The sequence below is a fragment of the Dipodomys spectabilis genome, unplaced genomic scaffold, assembly GCF_019054845.1.
Source record: "Dipodomys spectabilis isolate Male_0828 unplaced genomic scaffold, ASM1905484v1 ptg000250l, whole genome shotgun sequence".
NCBI classification, from domain to species: domain Eukaryota; kingdom Metazoa; phylum Chordata; class Mammalia; order Rodentia; family Heteromyidae; genus Dipodomys; species Dipodomys spectabilis.
The window spans coordinates 2,896,184-2,917,374 of NW_024870927.1; the positions used below are offsets into that span (position 1 = coordinate 2,896,184).

Here is a 21,191-nt window from a genome sequence, read left to right on the forward strand (position 1 = left end):
AGATGGAGAATACTATATAAGCAACTCTATAGCCATGGGAATAGGTTGACATCCATGTCAGCACAGTTATATCTGTCATCATACTCAATAAAACATACAATACATCCATTAATAAGACACAAAATAAAAAGAATAACTACACTGAATGCAAGTTGCATAACACACCTGTAGGTAAAGAGAGATCCTATGTTTTAAAAAGGTGGGCTTGTTATTTTGTCCAGTGCTGGGGCTTCAAATCAGGCCTGGAACATGGCCTGACATTCTAGTCTTCAAGGATGGTGAGCTTCTCCTTCCACCACAATTCAACAGAGCTACCCAGACCTGAATTCCCATCCCAGCACTGACAAAAGTTTCATCCTGATTTCAGAAGCCAGTCGTTGCAAATGTTTTCCTCTCCTGTGAAAGCCCTTGGTCTCAACCAGGATGGAGAATGAATGCACAGGCAACCCTATAACCATGGGAACAGGTTGTCATCCATGTCAGCACAGTTATACCTGTCACCAATAAAATACATAATACCTCCATGAATTAGGAACAAAATAAGGAGAAGAAGTGCACTGAATGCAAGATGCTGCCTACACATGTTTGTAAATATAGATCCTATGTTTAAATTATGAATTTATGACTATCTGGCCCTCCCTGGCACTCAATGTCAGGTCCTGGGAATGGCCTATCTCCTTCATTGCTCACAGACCTGTGTCCTCACCTTGACCCTTTCCTCAATTGGGCCTGCTAGGCTCTGAGTTCAAATCCCAACACAGCCAAAATATGAATCCTGATGTGAGAAGCTAATCGATTCACCTATTTTCCTGTCTTGCGAATGTCCTGGGTCTCAACTAGGATGGAGAACGCATAAGAAATCCTATAGAAAGGGCAATAGGTTGTCATCCATGTAAACACTGTTATATCTGTTACCATACTCAGTAAAATACACAATACCTCCATGGATAAGACACAAAATAAGAAGTACACTGAACACGAGATGCTGTCCACACATATATGTAAATATAGATCCTATGTTTAAACAATGAACTTGTAACTATTGTGGCCCACCCTGGGGATCAATGTCATATCCTGGGAATGGCCTTCCTCCTTAGTTGCTCACAGGATGGTGTGTTCACATTGACCTATTTGCCAATTAGTCCTGCTAGGCCCTGAGTTCAGATTCCAGAATTACCAACAATTGGATCATGGAATAAGAAGCTGAGTGTGAAACTTGTTTTCCTTTTCTCTGAGAGTCCTAGGTGTCAGGCATGATGGAAAACACATCTACAAATCTAGATGCTATGTGATAGGATGTCATTAATGTAACAAACAGAATGGGTGTCATCATAGACTGTAAAATCAATGGTAAATAAATGAATACAACAATAAATACAAGGAACAACCACACCAAACTTGTATGGACTGAACATCTATAGGTAAGTACAAAGCCTATCTTTATATAAATAGCATGTTTTCAAAGGCTGGGGCTTCAATTCAGGCCTAGTGAACAGGTCTAAAGTTCTTCTCTTCAAGTACGGTGAGCTTCCCCTTCATCCACTGCAGATTTACCCAGACCCTGAGTTCAAATCCAAAACCTGGCAGAATAAATGGTGGGAATTGCAAGCCAGGGAGCTAAATTTATTTTATTTTATTTTTTCCAAGAGCGGGGCTTGAACTCGGTTTGTGGCAACTCTGCTTCAGCTTCGATCACTCTAGGCTGAGGTGCAGCCACTGGACCCACAGTTGATCCTGGGATCCTACATCCCTAGGCCTTGAAGGAAAAAAAATATCACAGGAAAAATGTGGCAAGATGGCCTTTTTATGTTTTCTTCCTTTGTGAGGTGACCCTCCTGGGTCTGAATGACACTGTTGCAAAGGGTATTTTACCTTGCATTGCTGAAGGCTGGTGGACTATCGGGGAAGCCATAGGACCATGTGGCAACATAGGCCCTGATTTCAAATCCCTGTCCTGACACCTACCAATGGCAGGAGATACTAAGAGACTCGTTCCTATCCATAGGAATGTTATCAATGTCACAGTTGAATGAGTTGATCTTGAATGACTCTCCTATAAATTTAGACAAGATGATTTCAGGAAGCTGATTGATTTTATTTAATATTTATGAAGCATTAAAAGAATACAATTACATCAACACAATAATTTCAGGACACTGATTTCATTAATACTTTATTAAGGATAAAAACAATAACATTAATTACATGGAGGCATAATAAATACCCCAGAATTTGTAGGAATGTAGTCTATATAACTGAATAATGTATAGATATCTCTGGCACTCTATAAACACATATATTTATTAGTGCACTGTCATCCGCATGTCAATTGTTCATATTTTGTCAACCTCTGGGACTCGATCTCAGGTCGTGGGAACTGCCTGTCAGCTCAATTTGCCCCAGGATGGTATGTTGACACTCACCCATTCATGAATTTGGCCTTGTAGGCCATGAGTTCAGATGCAAGCACTTTCCAACAATTAATTGTGGAGTAAGAAGCTAATGGTGACACATTTTTTCCTTTTCTTTGAAAGTCTTGGGTGTCAGGTATAAAGTGGAATATATATGCAGACCTATAATCTTATGTAATCAATGTAATCAATGTTCTATGTGTCATAATAGTCAATAAAATTAACGGTCAATTCAAGAAAAAAACAAAAAATAATAACAATATTGAGTGAAATATGGAGTGATCATATGTATATGAATATAAATCATATATTTAAACTGTACATGAATAGGATGTTTTTTAGTGCTGGGGATCCAATTCAGGCTTAAGGAACAGACTTGAATTTCCTGACTTCAAGGAGGCAAGCTTCCTCTTCCCACGCAGTGCAACAGAGTTACTCAGACAATGAGTCCAAATCCCAATCTTGGCAGGAAAAAAATGCACCTTTATACTATGTGAGGTCCAATTCTTAGGTATTTCACTCTGCCTCCATTTAATGAATGTGATTGTTTAAATGCTTAATGAAGTATTAACTGAAATTGATCAGTGTCCTAGGATATAATTGTGTATAATTTGATCCTAGAATCATTCAAGAACTACTCATTCAATCTTGACATTGATCATATTCCATTGGTAATCTTATGGATAAGAATGAGTTTCTTAGGTTCTCCTGCCATTTGGTGGTGGCAGGACCAGGATTCCAACTGTGGGCTCCAGCTCCTACCACTTTAACCCAAGGATAGGGAACTCACAGGTCTGTGCCAGAATATCAGCAAGACCAATGATTAGGCAGGCACCAGTGGCTCTCAGCAGTCCTCCTTGATACTTACAAGGCTGTGATAGGAGGATCATGGCCATAGTCACCCTAGGCAGGAAAGTCCTTGAGACCCCTGTCCAACTTCAATGCCAACAAAGTCAGAAGTAGAGCTGTGTGGCTCCAGTGGTAGAGGGCTAGTCTTGAGCAAAAGCAGCTTACATACTGTGCCCAGATCCTGAGTTTAAGGTCCAGGACTGGCAACAAACAGACATACACAACAATCTAAAGCCAGTCACCCTCTTGTCCCCAACTGAATTGGACAGAGTTCCCTGGGAAAGGGGCTGGGGGAGCCACTGTCATCTTCACTCTGCCCATTCTGCCTGCATCACAGGATTATGGCCAACTCCCATTCTTTCACGGTTCTTTCTGACCAATGGGATATAAGAATGGTGGTCACACCCACATCCCATGCTGCCTGATAGCACTGGGATTCCTCTGTTGGTGGACACCACTACCAACAGTTGAGGAAGGTAGAGGTGGCTGAGTGGTGATCAACAGACTCAAGCTGTAGGAGGAGAGGCCTTGCTCAGCCCTGCCATGCACCTGCCCACACCCCAGTCCCCTTCAGCATTCCGCGCAGCACTGCATTTCAAACCTAGCACTGCTTGCTTGGACCCATGGCACCTCTTGGAGTCCTCAGGTGATGGCATGCCACAGGCAGGCTTGTGGCCCTGACCTGATCCAGGCCAACCTTTCTCTGCTCCAGGCCTTAGTATTTGCCATGCTACTGCCCTTGCTGTTCGAACCCAACCGGATCTGCCTCCAACAGCTTCTCCCAGCAGCACATGTGAGTGGCCTCCTCCTGGGCCTGTACCCTGTGACCCCTACACCATGTGAACCCCCCTCCCGACTGGACCTCTGGATCCCCCATGCCCTACAGTCTGGCCAGGGCTCTGCCACAAATGTGCCCCAGGGGTGAGGGTGGCAGTGGGTGCTGACTAGGGGATCCCACCCCCATGGCTAGCTGCCAGTGTCCCAGGAAACAGGGATATACAGGGATGGGTGAGGAGGGGGCACCACAGAGACCCTGGCCTGGAGCAGTGGGATCCACACAGCCATGCATCTGCACCCTTAATCTTCCTGGTGGGAACCTGGTGGCTTTAGTCAGAGGTGGGGAACAGCACCTCCACACCTGCCTTCTTGGGTCTTTTCCTTTTTTGGGGGTTTGGGGGTGTTGGATCCAGAAGATAGGTCTCTCTAGCTGTGAGAGCCCTTGCCCTCTGTGCTTGGTCACCCTTTCACCTGAAGAGAGGTTCCCAGAAGAGCCCAGTAGGGAAGTGAGAGTGCTGGAGTTCAGAGCAGAATGTGACTATCTGGGAGGAACATCCCCCCCCCAAACACACATACACATACACCCAGCCTGTCCCCTCCCCCAAACTGTCAACAGTTCTCACAGAGTGATTGCATTTCTTAGCTATGCCAGCTTCTGCTGGTGCTCCCATTCCATCTGGTCTCCTTGTCCTTCACAAGAATCTGCCATGTGGACCAGAAGCATGTAGGCTGGAAGTAGGGAGTAAGTCCATGTATGTAGCCTTTAGGACCCTATCCATTTCCCCAACACCGCCCCCACCTCGGGTCAGACACCCCTCTGGGGTCACCATGACTCCCTGCTTTTTTCCTCTCCTGGCTCTGAGGAGCCACTTGTCTCGGGACTCTTTCACCCAGCGTCCTGGCCTAGGGTTTTGGTGAATGTGGAGTCAAGGTTCTGGCCCTGGAGAAAAGGATAGGCAGGGTGATGCTGCATCATTAGATTGGTGCTCCCCTTGGGTGGGAGCTCTTGATTCTTCCAAGGGAACCCCCGTGCTCCAGCTTGTACATTGTCCCAGATGAGGAACCAACGAACTCTGGAGAGGCACTGCTCTGAGACTGTGTTTTGTGTGTGTGTGTGTGTCTGTGTCTGTGTCTGTGTGTGTGCATAAGAGAGAGAGGGAGAGAGAGAGAGATATCATCTTCCTCCTTGTATAACCTGACTGTGCTCAGGTGAGTGATCACTTGGAAAATTGCAGGTGTTGCCTGGACGAGTCTTCTGTCACTGGTCTGGATTTGTGTGTGTGTGTGTGTGTGTGTGTGTGTGTGTGTGTGTGTGTGTGTAGAAGTGGGTTGTAATAAGGAGGCTGTGTCCTTTGGTAACTGCTGCCTGCTACATTTGGGGGATGCAAGGGCTTTGTGGTTGAGGTCTGGGGGCCTGGACGTGTGAGACGCTTGAAGGGGACTCAGCAACATTATATTATAAGACCAAGGGACTTGTGTGCCTTGGAGCTCTCTACTACTTTGAGCCAGGTTGGTGGCAGCTGGAGCATGGGAGGACCTGGGTATGGGGCCCACAGGGGTTGGCTTCCCAGGGGGACAGAGAGCATGGCCAGCACTTAGTAAGGATGTGAGCCCTGCTGGTGTGGAGTGCACCAGCATAAGTCAGACTCCGGGTTTTCTCATCATGACTGCTGATGGGTGAGGCCAAACTTATTTTAAATCTTTTGCTGTGATCTTCATATATCAGCTTCCTGAGTAGCTAGAATTATACGCATGAGCCTCTGGCACCGGGACTCTTATTCTTTTTGGTGTATTAGGGTTTGAACTCAAGGCCTTAGGCTTGCCAGTCACGTCTTCTACCATGGTATCCAAGCCTTTCTGCCTTGGGCATTTCCGAAATAGATACTAACTCAATATGTGCTCAGGCTGGGCTCATCATGGTCCTCCTATCTGTGATAGGTGTGTGCCACGAGGCCTAGTCTTCTTTATTTGGGATGGTAGACATAGAGCGCCATGCTCAGTCATTGGTTTAGATGATTGTCCCAAACTTAGTTTACAGCAGCTGTAAAGCTCTGGGTTGGGCCTCCCCATTGTACCTCAGTCTCCTCCTGGGACAGTTGTGAGGAAACAAGGGATCAATACAGAGGGATCTCTGGAGCAAGGCCAGGCAAAGAGGGAGCGGCTGTCAGATCTGGTTCTTGGCAATTCTGTGAGCATCCAACAGGAAGATAACTGGGAAAGGGCTCAGATGGGGACTGTTATTAGTCATTTGACATTTAAGGGATTATGAAACAAAATATGGTTCTCTTTCATCCTTATCCTATTCCCTTGAGGAAGGAGATCCTTCACTGTGTTCAGTTTTGTAGCTGAGTAAAATGAGGCACGGAGAAGCCAGGAGACCAACTCATGACCTCCAGCTGACAGAAAACTCAGCCTGACTTCTCTGCCATGGTCCCTAGGAGAATGTATGGTATTCAGTACACTTCTTGTGGTGGGAAGTCCACCTCTTGTCAGTCGTGGGGCTTGAACTCTGGGCCTGGGTGCTGTCTTCGAGCTCCTCAGCTCAAGACTAGCACTGTACCACTTGAGCCACAGTGCCACTTCCAGTTTTCTGGTGGTTCTTTGGAGTTAAGAGTCTCATGGACGTTCCTGCCTGAGCTAGCTATGAATCATGTTCATCATATCTCAGCCTCTTATTTAGGATTATAGTCCTGAGCCACTGGCACCTGGCTTAATTGTAATTCTGACTTTCTTTCTTTCTCTCACAGGAACTGGTTGAATGGGTGCTGAAGAGGTGGCCCAGTGTCCCCATGTGGCTGGAACCCAAGGTGGCCCTCTCATTCTGGAGGTGGGCTGTGGGTCAGGAACTGTCTCACTCAGCCTGCTGAACCAGCCCCAAGAGGTAAGCCCCTCTGTGCCCTGGCTAGACCGTTACAGTTATTCATTGTCCATCCAGCCTTAATATAATACCATCTTAAGAAAGTCATTTAGAGCTCTGGGAATGTGGCTTCATGGTACGGTGATTGCTTACCACGCATGAAAACCTGAGTTCAATTCCTCAGTACCACATAAATAGAAAAGAAACACTGGAAGTGGTGCTGTGCCTCAAGTGATAGACTACTAGCCATGAGAGAAAGAAAAAGCTCAGGAGTAATTCCCTAGCCCTGAGTTTAAGGCCAAGGACTATAGGACTGGCAGAAAAACCCCAAAAACATTTTTAAAAACATTTAGTTATTAAATGCAAAATAAATAATCCATACTAATACCTGACAATACTTCCTAATTCATGTACTTTACCTATATTAGGATACTGTGTTGAAAAAAAGTTTTGTTCATTAGGTCACAGCAATTAATGCTAAGAATGTGCTTAGATGTCAGGTGAAGATTAATTCTGGAAATTCAAAGATTCCAGGCTTTTGAGTGGTCACTGCTAATCACAATGAGAAGGATGGTCTAAGTGAGATTTGGAAATCTTTTTGGTCAGTCATGGCACCAAAAAGGCAGAGGCAAATTATCAGTTGGGACAAGGGAAGGAATAACTCTAGATGGAAGGAACAAATGATAGTAACTAACACATACCAGAAACCATTCTAGGGGACCATTTTTGGTTATTGAAGAACTAGTTATCAACCAGGCTTATACTTCAATGCCTTTAGCATTCTAAATCTCTTAGGCTAGGTCTTAATCTCTGTGTGATAAATGTATCTCCTCGTATGCTGTTTTTCCATACCTGATCTCTTTTGCTTTCTAAGTATCTCAGTTTTTCCTGATACTAATTACACCTACACAGATGGCAAGGGGTTGCTAATGGAAGGGTCCCATAGCCCATGAGTCATGAATGTAACAAAATGGAATAGGAGGACTTATTTATTGCTACCTCAATTTTTCTGAAAGCTGCCATGTCATCATTTGATTCAAATTTCCATTCTTTGTCTACATAGTGTCATTAAGTGCACTAAATGGAAATATGAGCTGGGTGATGGTGGCTTAAGCCTGTAATCCTAGCTAATCAGGAGATTGAGACCACAAGATTGTGGTTCAAAGCCAGCCAGCTCTGGAAAGTCCATGAGACTCTTATCTTCAATTAACCCCCAGAACCCCAGAAGTGGTGCCATAGCTAAAGTGGAAGAGCACTGAGCTTGAGCTGAATAGCTGAGGGACAGCACCCAGGATCAGAGTTCAAGCCCCACAACCAACAAAAAATGCAAATATGACTTTAAGTTTCCCCAAAAGCAAAAACAAGATCAATAGTAATCTTCCAAAGCAGAAAAAAAATACCAAAATGATTCAGTGCACTTACATTTTCTGAGTTATTTAAGTTATGGCTTCTTGGCTGGACATATTCTCTTCTTTTAAAAATTGTCAAATATTAGCTTTATAATAAACTTCATTTAGTTTTTCTTGGTTCAAAACAGAAGTCTTAATACAGTTGATGTCAGTTGGCTTTATTTTTTTGCCAGTCATGGTGCCTGTACTCTGGCCCTGGGCACTGTCCCTAAGCTCTTCAGCTCAAGGCTAGTTCTCTACCACTTGAGACACAGCACTACATCAAGCTTTTTCTGCTCTTGTGGTGCTGAGGAATAGAACCCAGGGCCTCATGCATTGAAGGCAAGCACTCTACTCCTGAGCCATTTTCTCAGCCCGTCTCTTGGCTTTCTTACTATCTCAGTTCAAAGCAAACCCAGCTGGAGAGTCTGTCAACCCCTCATCTCTAATTAACCACCAAAAAGTCCAGAAGTGTGGGTTTGGCTCAAGCAGTAAAGTACTAGCTTTGGGGGCAGGTGGGCAGGAAAGACATCTATTCAGGGACATGGCCCAGCTTCTGGGATCATGCCCCAGAACCAGCACAAACTGAAGAAACACTCAAACAAAAAACCCAGGTATTGCTTTGGGACCCTCCCTAAAGAACTACTGGTCTGAGAAGAAACTGCTTTTGCTGATTATACTCTCTGGATCCTGCTTTTTTGGAATCCTTATTGATATGGAGAACTCAGGACCAGACTAAAGAAATTGATAATTAAATCCTGCAACACAAGAATCATCTCAGGAGTGAAATATCCATCCATAAAGCACATTAAAATCTCCGTGTCTTTTTTTTCTTTGCAGTAGAACACTTTTAAAACAAAGTTATTCCCTTTTGTTCTATGCTGGTCCTCAAATAGCACATTATTTCCTTTTGTAATACTCTCAACCAGAAGTTTACAAACAAGTTTTTTATGAGTAAAAAACACACTTGAAAAGTCAGGGACAGAGTTTCCCTCAAGCCTTAGATCCTTTTCTTGTACAGTAAATAGGAAAGCACAAATTTACTTGAACTTTGCCATACTTCTATTTTCAATTCCTCTGCTGGGATCAGTTTCCACCATCAGTAATAGTTACTTCCAGTAACAATTTATGGTGCTGCTTGAGGTATAATGAATATTTGCTGGCTTCATTGAAATAGCACAAGGACACCTTTGGATATCATGGAGCAGTGTTTCAGAGAAAAATTGGTAAAGAGAAAATATGAAATTTAAATTGCTTATAAATACATTATCCATGAGTACATTGAGTTCAAACATCATAAGTGCTCTGTAAATTAATGTGAATTTTAAATGGGAAGAGGGTTCTCAGATCATTTTTTTTTTAATTTAATTTAATTTTATTTGTGAGCATACTGTACAGAGGAGTTACAATTACATGGGCAGGATAATGCGTACATTTCTTACCAAACATTGCAGCCTCCTCCTTTGTTTACCCTTCACCTCCCTTCCCAGCCTCCCCCCTACCCCTCCAATCCCAATCCTTCTCCTTACCGCCCCTTCCCCCCCCCCACCCGCACCGACGTTGTAAAGCTCGTTTTGGACATGACAACTTGTACTTCTCATTGTTGCAACAGGTCCACCTGTATCCTTAAACAACTGGTTTTTCCCCATCTCCTCCACAAGTTATACTGACATCAAATATAGTGAAAGCAGGGATTATACTGTGGGGGAGGGACATACAAAGCAACAAAGAGATAATCTTATAAATGCGTTAGAAACACATGCATGAAAGAAAAACAACATTAAAATACGTATCTAAGGGTTCATTTTCCTGACATCACATTATCTGACCTTTTCCGCTTGAGTCATACATATACTAGATATTGCAAATAAGGGAAAGCATGGGACCTATGTTTCTTTGGGCCTGGCTTACTTCACTTAATATAATTTTTTCCAAGTTTTTCCATTTCCTAACAAATGGGGCAATGTCATTCTTTCTAATGGAGGCATAGAATTCCATTGTGTATATATACCACATTTTCTTGATCCATTCAGCTACTGAGGGGCATCTGGGTTGGTTCCAGATCTTAGCTATGGTAAATAATACTGCAATAAACATAGTTGTGCTGGTAGCTTTAGTGTGGTCTTGTTTGTAAACATTTGAGTAAATGCCCAAGAGTGGGATTGCTGGGTCATAGGGGAGTTTTATGTGAAGTCTTTTGAGGAACCTCCATACTGCTTTCCAAAGTGGTTGAACAAGTTTACATTCCCACCAACAATGAAGTAAGGTTCCTTTCTGTCCACATCCCCTCCAGCATCTGTTGTTGTTAGAGTTCTTGATTTTTGCTGTTCTAACTGGAGTGAGGTGATATCTCAATGTTGTTTTGATTTGCATTTCTTTTATGGCTAGGGATGTTGAACATTTCTTCATGTGTCTATTGGCCATCCTTCCTTCTTCTTAAGAGAAGTTTCTCTTTATGTCTTTTGCCCACTTATTTATTGGGCAGTTGTTTCTTTGAGGATTTGTTGTTGGGGGGTTTAATTTTTTGAGTTCCAACTATATTTTGGATATGAGACCCTTGTCCATTGTATGGCTAGTAAAGATCTTCTCCCAATCTGTGGGCTTTCTATTGATCTTGCTAGCTATGTCATTTGCCCTGCAGAAGCTCTGCAACTTTATGCAATCCCATTTGTCCAACCTTCCTTTGATTTGTTGTGTTTCCGGGTCTCTATTCAGAAAATTTCGGCCTGAGCCAAGGAGACCTAGGGTTTCTCCTGTTCCATCCTCTAATGTTTTCAGAGTGTCTGCTTTGACTTCAAGGTCTTTGATCCATTTGGAGTAGATTCTGGTGCAGGGTGAAATATAAGGATCTAGCTTTAGTTTTCTACATGTAGTTAACCAATTTTGCCAGCACCATTTACTGAAGAGGCTGTCTGTCTTCCATTCTATTATTGAAGATTAGATGGCTATAGGTCTGTAGGTTCATTTCTGGGTTTTCAATTCTATTCCATTGGTCCTGGGGTCTGTTCTTATGCCAATACCAAGCTGTTTTGATTACTATGGCTTTGTAGTAGAGTTTGAAATTTGGTATTGATATTCCTCCAGCAGTGTTCTTTCCGTTGAGGAGCACTTTTGCTATTTGGGGTCTTTTATTGTTCCCTATGAATTTTTGGATTGCCTCTTCTATTTCCTTGAAGAATAAGGTTGGAATTTTGATAGGTATTGCGTTGAATTTGTAGATAGCCTTGGGAAGCATTGCCATTTTCACGATGTTAATTTTTCCAATCCAGGAGCATGGGAGGTTTTGCCATTTTTTAAGTTCTGTGTTGATTTCCTTTTTCAAGATTTTAAAGTTTTCATCATAGAGGTCCTTCACTTCTTTGGTTAAGTTAATTCCTAGGTATTTTACTTTTTGTGGGGCTATTACAAATGGAGTTGCTTTCCTAATTTCAGCCACACTTTTCTCATTGTTGGCATACAGAAAAGCTATTGATTTTTGGGGGTTAATTTTATAACCTGCTACTTTGCCAAAGTTTTGAATCAGCTTGAGTAATTTGGTAGTGGAGTCTATGGGATTCTTTAAATACAAGATCATGTCATCTGCAAAGAGGGAGAGTTTTATTTCTTCTTTCCCTATTTGGATCCCCATTATGTGTGCATCTTGTCTTATTGCTGTAGCTAGGCATTCTAATACTAGATTGAAGAGAAGTGGAGAGAGTGGGCATCCTTGTCTTGTTCCTGAGTTGAGAGGAAATGGCTTTAGTTTTTCACCATTGAGTATAATGCTGGCTGTAGGTTTGTCATATACAGCCTTTATTGTATTGAGGAATGTTCCCTGGATTCCTAATTTTTCCAAAGCCTTCATCATTAAAGGGTGTTAGATCTTGTCAAATGCGTTTTCTGCATCTATTGAGAAAACCATGTGATTCTTATTCTTGTTCCTGTTGATGTGATGAATAATATTAATTGATTTGCGTATATTGAACCAGCTTTGCATCCCTGAAATGAATCCTGTTTGAACGTGGTGTATGATTTTTTGGATGAATCGTTGAAGTCGATTGGCCAAAATTTGGTTGAGAAGTTTTGCATCAATGTTCATCAAAGAAATGGGTCTATAGTTCTCTTTCTTTAATGAGTCCCTGCCTGGTTTTGGGATGAGGGTTATGATGGCTTCATAGAATGTATTCGGTAGTGAGCTTTCTCTTTCAATTTCATTGAAGATTTGGAGGAGTATTGGTGTGAGCTGTGCTGTGAAGGCCTTGTAAAATTCTGCTGTAAAACCATCTGGTCCTGGACTTTTCTTAGCTGGGAGGTCTCTTATTGCTGTTTCTATTTCAATGCTTGATATGGGCCTGTTAAGATAGTTTAACTCATCTTTTTTTAGTTTCAGCATGTCAATATTTGCTAGGAAAAGGTCTATTTCTGTCAAGTTCTCAAACTTATTAGCATAAAGTTTTGTGAAGTATTCCCTTATAATGTTCCAAATCTTGGTTGTTTCCGTGGTGATGTTTCCATTCTCATCTCTGAGTTTATTAATTTTGGTATGTTCTCTTCTTTTTCTGATAAGAATTGCTAAGGGTCTGTCAATTTTGTTAAGTTTTTCGAACAACCAACTCTTTGTTTTGTTGATTCTTTCTGTAGTTTTTTTGGATTCTAATTCATTTAAATCTGATTTAATTTTGATTATTTCTTTCCATCTACTGGATTGGGGTTTATCTTGCTGCTCTTTTTCAAGGAGGTTTAGATGTGTCATTAGATTGTTAGTTTCAGATCTCTCCAATTTGTTGATGTAGGAGCTCAGAGCTATAAACTTGCTTCTGAGTACAGCCTTTGCTGTCCCACAGGAGCTGGTAATTTGTGTGTTCATTTTTGTTGAATAGCATGAACATTTGAATTTCCTTTCTAATCTCTTCCATGACCCACTCATGATTCAGCAGTGTGTTGTTCAGCCTCCATGTGATACCAGACTTTCATTGATGGCTTTTGGTGTTGAGTTCTAATTTTATTCCCATGTGGTCAGAGAGAATGCAAGGTATAACTTCAATGTTTCTGAATTTAGACAAGTTTGCTTTGTGGCCTAGAATGTGGTCTATTTCAGAAAAGGTTCCATGTGCTGCTGAGAAAAACGTGTATTCTGATGCTGCTGGGGGCAATGTTCGGTAGATGTCTGTTAAGTCTCGTTGATCTATGCAGCTGTTTAGATCTGCGGATTCTCTGTTGAGTTTTTGCCGAGTTGATCTATGTAGTAGGGAGAGTGGTGTGTTAAAATCCCCAACAATTAATGTCTTTGGATCTATATGGGATTTGAGGGAAAGTAGTGTTTCTTTGATAAATTTGGGTGCTCCATTGTTTGGCGAATAGATATTTAGAATTGTAATATCCTCCTGAAGGAGAGATCCTTTAATTAGTATGTAGCGACCTTCTTTATCTCTTCTCACGAATTTTAATTTGAAGTCTATTTTATCTGATATTAGGATTGCAACTCCCGCCTGTTTATGAGTGCCCTTTGCTTGGTAGATTTTGCCCCAGCCTTTAACATTGAAAATGTGTTTGTTTCTACGGGCAAGATGTGACTCCTGCAGACAGCAGATAGAAGGGTCTGGTTTTTTAATCCAACTAGACAGTCTGTCACTTAATTGGAGAGTCAGTCCGTTAACGTTAAGAGAAAGGACTGAGAGGTATTTAGGAGTTCCTGCCATGTTATCCACCTTCTTGGGGGCTGCGAAAACTGGGTTCTTCCTATGGTTCTTGGATTCTCAGTTAGGGTGCAGTTTCTTGGCCTTTATTGTGGTCTGGTTGGTTTTCTATGTGTAGGACATCTTTAAGAATCTTTTGTAGGGCTGGTTTGGCGGAGATGTATTGTTTCAATTTTTCTTTTCTATGGAAGGTTTTTATTTGACCTTCAGTTATGAAGGAGAGTTTAGCTGGATAGAGTATTCTTGGTTGATAGTTGTTTGTTTTTAGGGCATGGCATACATCATTCCAGGCTCTTCTTGCTTTGATTGTCTCTGCTGAGAAATCTGAGGTGATTCTAATTGGTTTCCCTTTATAGGAGATTAACCTTTTCTCCTTGACAGCTTTAAGGATCTTTAACTTGTTCTGAGTTGATCCTGTGTGGATTATAATGTGACAGTGTGATGTCCTATTCTGGTCTGGCCTATTTGGGGTTCTAAAAGCTTCTTGTATCTGAATAGGCCTATCTTTTTGTATGTTTGGGAAGTTCTCTGGTAGGATACTGTTAAACAAATTTCCTAGACCATTAACTTCTGCTTCTAGGTGCTCCTCTACACCCATTATCCTTAGATTAGGCCTTCTGATGGTGTCTTCCAGGTGTTCGATAGATCTATCATATTTCTTGGACTTGTCTTGGATGGTTGTATGCTCTTTCTCTATAATATCTATGCTGTCTTCAACCCTGAGATTCGATCTTCTGCATGGTCTAACCTGCTGTCAAGACTCTCTACTTTGTTTTTTATCTCTTTTCCTTCCATTTGGTCGGCTTTGATTTCTTCAAATTCTTTCTTGAAGCTCTGTTTTAGGTCTTGTATGAATTTCTTTACTTCCTTAATTTGGTGTTCAGTGTTTGTTCTCAAATCACTTAGTTGATTGGTTATGGTTTCTTTGGACTCCCATTCCTTCTGTTGGGTTCCATTCAGCATTCCCTTTGTGGTCTCCCTGACTTACTTCAGCTCTTTGTTAATGGATTCCATGAATGCTTTTAGTGATCTTTGTGTATTCTCTATCTGCTCTCTCAATTCCAGTATTACTCTTTGATCAGCTTCCTCCTGTTCGTGGGATTCCTGCAGTTCTCTTTGAGTGTTCTCAGCCTGCTCACGCCATTCCTCCCTTTCTCTTTGAGTATTCTCAAGTTGTTCATGCAAATCCTGTATCAGTTTTTGAGTAGCTTCCTCACGCTTATGATATTCCTGTATAAACTTTTGGGATGCCTCCTCTCTCTCCCTATCACACTCATACAGAGTCCTTTGTAAGTTGTCAAATTTTTCATTTATCATGTTTGCCAGCAGTGTCTGTAGAGCTATTTGGGAACTCTCCTCTGGATTATTCATTATCTGTTCTGTCCCCTGATTATCAAGATTGGGAATTGAGATACCCGGATTTGCCATTTTTCTTGTGTTTTTCCGGCTTACTCTGTCCATTTGAGATGAAAATAGCACCAGTTTTGTGCTAAAACACTATCTTAAGGCAACCATCAACCAAAGTTTGCATTTGTACAGGCAATAGTCTAGAGATACCATCTAGTTCAACAGATACACCTATTCAACATCAAACAACTATATGTTAATGGGCTTTGAACCACAGAGAAGAATTTGGAAAACCAGAAGTTATTAGGGTTAGGGAGAGATGTGGGTAAAAAATAGGAATAGATTGGTGTGGGGAGCCACAGGGAGAGTTAACTATGTCCTAATCTCAATGCAGGAAATAGGTTGGGTAGGATGCAAGTAGAGAGAGAGAGAAAAAGAAGAAAGGGAAAGGGAAATGAAAAGAGACCAGAAAAAAATAGAAACGTAAAAATTAATATTATTATGGAGATCAAAAGACAATCTATTTAGAGAGGAATGTGAATATATTGAGAGAAGGGGAGGGACATAAAGGAGATGTGAAAAACTTAAAAAATGCTTAAAATATTATATAGGTATAAAGAGGTTGTACTGCTATTAAAGAATTTAAATCTCAGAGGTTTTGAATTGAGTAATAAATTTGTGGATTAAGTGTGTACACAAATGGGGATAGGGTCTACTAGTTAACTATGGGTTTATCTGAGGATGTGCAGGACAAGAGTTAAGTCACATAAAGAAGAACAAAAGAGAGGAAAAGGTGAAAAGGATAAGAAAGGGAGAAAAAAAGATCAGAAGTTCAGTAGAGCTAAACAAAAAACAAAAAGATAATTAAAAAAGAAAGAAAAAGAGAAAGAAGACAAGAAAAGAAAGGAAAACGCACATTCACGTATTCCTAAAATAAAAATTATAAGAGGAAAATAAAAAGTTACTGGAAAACAATTTTTTTTCAAAAAAGGCAAAAATTAAAGATTAATAAAAGTTTTAGAAAAGAAAAAAATTTTTATGTATATATGGTACCAAAAAAAAAAAAGAAGAAGAAAAAAAAAATAGTTCTTTGATTTTTTTTTTTATTTTTTTTGGGAGGGGTGGGAAGAATCCTGTGTCTCCCTTTTGTCTGTAACCAGCCTGTTGTTTGAGTCTCTGGTCTGCTTGAGGTCCTGTGGCTTGATTTTTTTCTTTTTTTTTTTTTTTTTAATTTAATTTAATTTTATTTGAGTTGATTGGTTTCTTAAGTCAGTTTGTTCGAACAGGCAGAAAAATGCTCTGCTTTACCCAAGATTTTGAGATTCCCCTCCCAGGTTAGTTTAATGGGAGGCAGATCTGCTTTGAGAATCACAAAGGAGGGGGATGCAGTGATGTGGCTAGGTTCTGGGTAGAGTTGAGGCCTTTCAACAAACAGTAGCTTTTCCCTGGGGCTATTTTGTGAAAAACTCACAGAGCCAAGCCTGGAGCCATTCTTAGGGTTTCTGTTTTTCAATTGATTGTGGAGGCTGCTAGAGGGAGGGGCAGCCTCTGGTTCTGGTTACCCAGTGGGGAAAGCCACTCCTAGGGCTGGTGCCCGAGCTGGGTGACTTTTCCCTGGGTGGAGCTGAGTCTGGGAGGTCACTTCGCCATTAAGTTCTTGTGACCTGCTAAATGACTCGTTTTATTCCAAGGCCTGAGTTGGAGCTAGCAGCTCCTCCGAGCTTTGACGGTATCCAACATGGAGATCTCCGGTACTGGGGTGGGTAGGGGTGGCCTTCCCTCCTCTGCTTCCTGAGAAGGAGTGAGGACGTCAGGCTTCTACTCATGCCGAGTCTTGGTTCCTGGGTCGTCTCTGGTCTGCAAACTGCAGGATGAAGATATCCGCTCCTTGTCGGTTCTTGCTGGTGTTGAGTAGAATCCGCTCACCCGCAGCGTCTGGCTCCTTCGTCCTGGACTCTCTGTGGCTCAGGTTTGGGTGCCCTGTGGTAGCCGCCGCGACCCTGCTGCTGCCATGGCGGCTGCTGGCAAGCGCTCAGATGTGTCTCCTTGCCTTGGCTTCTCCTCTCTTGCCTAATTCTCTGTCCTGTGATGGCACACTTGGTGTGATTCTCTGGCTTAGGACTGTTCACGGGAACTCTAAAACTGCTTTCTATGCGAGAGTTGTTCAGATTGCAGCTTCTCCTCCGCCATCTTCCCAGAACTTCCTCCGAGAAGATCTCTCAGATCATTTTTTGTGAGTGTATGTGCTGTGCATTATTTTCCATGTGTACAAGAGTTAACAGTAAGAGAAACAATAGCAAAAATAGGAGAAAGAGTAGTTCTGTGTTTAAGGGTTCAATACAATATAGAAGACTCTACAAATAAGACAACATTGAAACAATGAAGCCAAGTTCAGTATGTAGATTTACAGAAGTGATATAGAGAAAGCATTTCTCCTAAGTGGAACATGAAGTATGAGGCCACTCTCTTTCTAAATCACACTTCCAATCGCGCAAATTTGTAAAAAGTAGAATAGAAAATGATATACACACACACACACACACATATATATATATATATATATATATATATATATATATATATATATATATAGGAAATAAAAAGAAATATGATCTTTGCCTCCAGGTTCATTGCTAGTGTGTTTCTAGATTAAATAAACCAACAAACTATGGCAGGGCAATGTGATACAAGCCTGGAATTCTAGCACTCAGACTGACAGGAGATTAGAGAGTGGAATTACATAGTGAAACCTTCCCTGGACCAGGTAGTATAATTTTGTCTCAATAAAACAAACCAAACTACAAGAAAGGAATACACAGTTGGAAGTTTGGGCTAATTTTGTCATTATGTTTTGAGAAGTCAAGTTTCCTATTGAAATGCAACTGATATATTATCCTCAGTTGTGTTTTAAATGCTCTCTTCATTACAGAACATTCTTAGATGCAAAATAGCTCATGATTCCCATCCAAAATTTGAAAAAGTAAGTAAGCTTCATTCTGTTGGATGCCAAAGAAATGATCAAAGTTCACAAAACTTAAGCCCAGAGAAATAGTACAGTTCGTCTAATATAGGACTTTGTGGACCTTGCAAAATTAGAATTTAGATTCAAAATAAATAGTTTGGTTTTTTTTGTAATTCCATATTCTATAGGATACTACAAAATTCTTTTTAAGTAGAGGTTTTAACTGACAAATTCACAAATGATTCTGGCATTCTATTTGCCTAGAAAATTCTTTCATGAGAGTTATAATTAGAAGTTAGTTAATAGATAATTCCAACAGTTCATGTATAAAATGATAATGTGAGTAATCTATACAGAGTTGCCAACAAATGGATGATATTAATTTATAAATGTAGAAAAAGCATTTTTTGGGTTTGGTATAACATGGTATGAAGAGAATAATTGTGTGACATCTTCTTTCTTTTACATATATATTACACAGGAAGCAATTTCCTTAATTATGTGCCTCTGTATACAATGAGAAAAATACTAGGTTTGGGTTCATTTTTATTTCATTTTTTTTGGGGGGGGGAGGTCCGGTCCTGAGGCCTGAACTCTGGGCCTGGACACTGCCCCTCAGCTCTCCAGCACAAGGCTAGCACACTACCACTTGAGCTACAGTGCCATTTCTGGCTTTTTTTCTTTTTGCTTATGTGGTGCTGAGGAATCGAACCCAGGGCCTCATGCATGCAAGGCAAGCGCTCTACCACTGAGCCACCTTCCCAGCCCCTTTTTCTAAGTTCTTATAGTAGTATATTTCTTTGGGATAAAATGACAGTGCTAACTAATTTCAAAAGTTTTGTAAAGGTTATTCTATGTAAAGGCCTTTCTAAGGTGAAGATTTTACACACTGATGTCAAACTAACGTTTAATTCTAACACTTGCATATATTGTTACACTTGTAATTTTGTAATCAACTTGTTAATAACTGTTTTCATTTCTGCAACTGAAGAATGAAAAGTATGGAACACATCACAAATTTTCATATTATCCTTGTGCAAGTGCCATGTTAATCTCTGTATTGTTGTTATTTGGGTATACGTGCTTCTGAAGCATGTAGTATCCTCTAAATTTAAGTAGTTAATGATGCAATCTTTATACAGGCTTATATCCTTGGGTGCCTATTTGTAGCAAGGAAACCTTATTGTTCCTAACAATACAATTGATCTTATTTCCGTAAAATAATGTGTATAGTTGAAAAAAATTATATTGTTCGGTCGATTGCTCACATTTGCATTTTTTTGTCAATGACAATTTTAAGTCTTTTTCATTTTAGATTTGATCATACTTTGAAGCACTTATAGCTAGGTCCTAAGGTGAAGGCTTTTTCAAGTACGTATTTATGCAACTGAGTTAGCTTTGCAGAGCTAATGGATTCAAAATAAGCCTTGCTTAAGAGCTACTCCTAAACTTCTGCAGCTGACATTTTCCCAAATGAGGTCTTACCTGCACAAAAGTCTACCTGAACCTTTTCTTTCTTCCATGTAGGAACAGATCAACCAGAATATCCTATCTTGACAGCATTGCAACAATAAGATGTACAAGCATTTATGTAGAAAACGAACTTTAAAACTTTGGTGCAGGGGGTGGGGAGCGTGGAGGATTGGGTGGGGGAGTGGGGGGAGATGAGAAGGTATGGGAAGGGGAAATAAAGGAGGAGGCATTAATGCTTGTTAAGAAATGTACTCATTGTGTATATATTCCACAATTTCTTGATCCATTCATCTACTATGGGGCATCTGGGTCGCTTCCAGATCTTAGCTATGGTAAATAATGCTGCAATAAACACAGTTGTGCTGGTAGCTTTAGTGTGGTCTTGTTTGTAAACATTTGGGTAAATGCCCAAAAGTGGGATTGCTGGGTCATAGGGGAGCTCTATGTGGAGTCTTTTGAGGAACCTCCATACTTCTTTCCAAAGTGCTTGAACAAGTCACACTCCCACCAACAACGAAGTAAGGTTCACTTCTGTCCACATCCCCTTCAGCATCTGTTGTTATTAGAGTTCTTGATTTTTGCCATTCTAACTGGGTGAGGTGGTATCTCAATGTTGTTTTGATTTGCATTTCTTTTATGGTTAGGGATGTTGAGCATTTCTTCATGTGTCTATTGGCCATGCTTCTTTCTTCTTCAGAGAATTTTCTCTTAAAGTCTTTAGCCCACTTATTTATTGGGCAGTTGTTTCTTTGATGATTTCTTGTTGGGGGATTTAATTTTTTGAGTTCCAAGTATATTTTAGATATGAGACCCTTGTCCGTTGTATAGCTAGTGAATATCTTCTCCCAATCCATGAGCTTTCTATTGATCCTGCTATCTATGTCCTTTTCCATGCCGAGGCTCTGCAACTTCATGAAATCCCATCTGTCCAACCTTTCTTTGATTTGTTTTGTTTCCAGATCTCTATTAAGAAAATTTTGGCCTGCGCCAACAGAAAGAATGACATTGCCCCATTTGTTAGGAAATGGAAAGACTTGGAAAAAAATATATTAAGTGAAGTAAGACAAGCCCAAAGAAGCATAATTCCCATGGTTTCCCTTATTTGCAATATCTAGTATACGTATGAGTCAAGCAGAAAAGTTCAGATAAGGTGAAGTTAGGAAAATGATCCCTAAGATATATATTTAAATGTTTTTTCTTTCATGCATTTGTTTCTAACGCATTTATAAGATTATTTCTTTGTTGCTTTGTATGTCTCTCCCTCACATTATAACCCCTGCTTTCACTGTATTTGATATTGGTATAATTTGTGGAGGGGAAGGGGAAAAACAAGTCGTTTAAATAAGGATACAAGTGGACCCGTTGCAACAATGAGAAGTACAAGTTGTCATGTCAAAAACGAACTTTACAACTTTGGTTGAGCGGGGTGGATTGGGGGGGCAGGGGGATGGG

At 40.9% G+C, this 21,191-nt stretch overlaps 1 pseudogene; it reads right to left on the reverse strand.

Annotated features, from left to right (window-relative positions):
• Window positions 1-19,261: 19,261 nt before the first annotated feature.
• On the reverse strand, window positions 19,262-19,361 carry LOC122124867 (annotated as a pseudogene).
• Window positions 19,362-21,191: the final 1,830 nt, after the last annotated feature.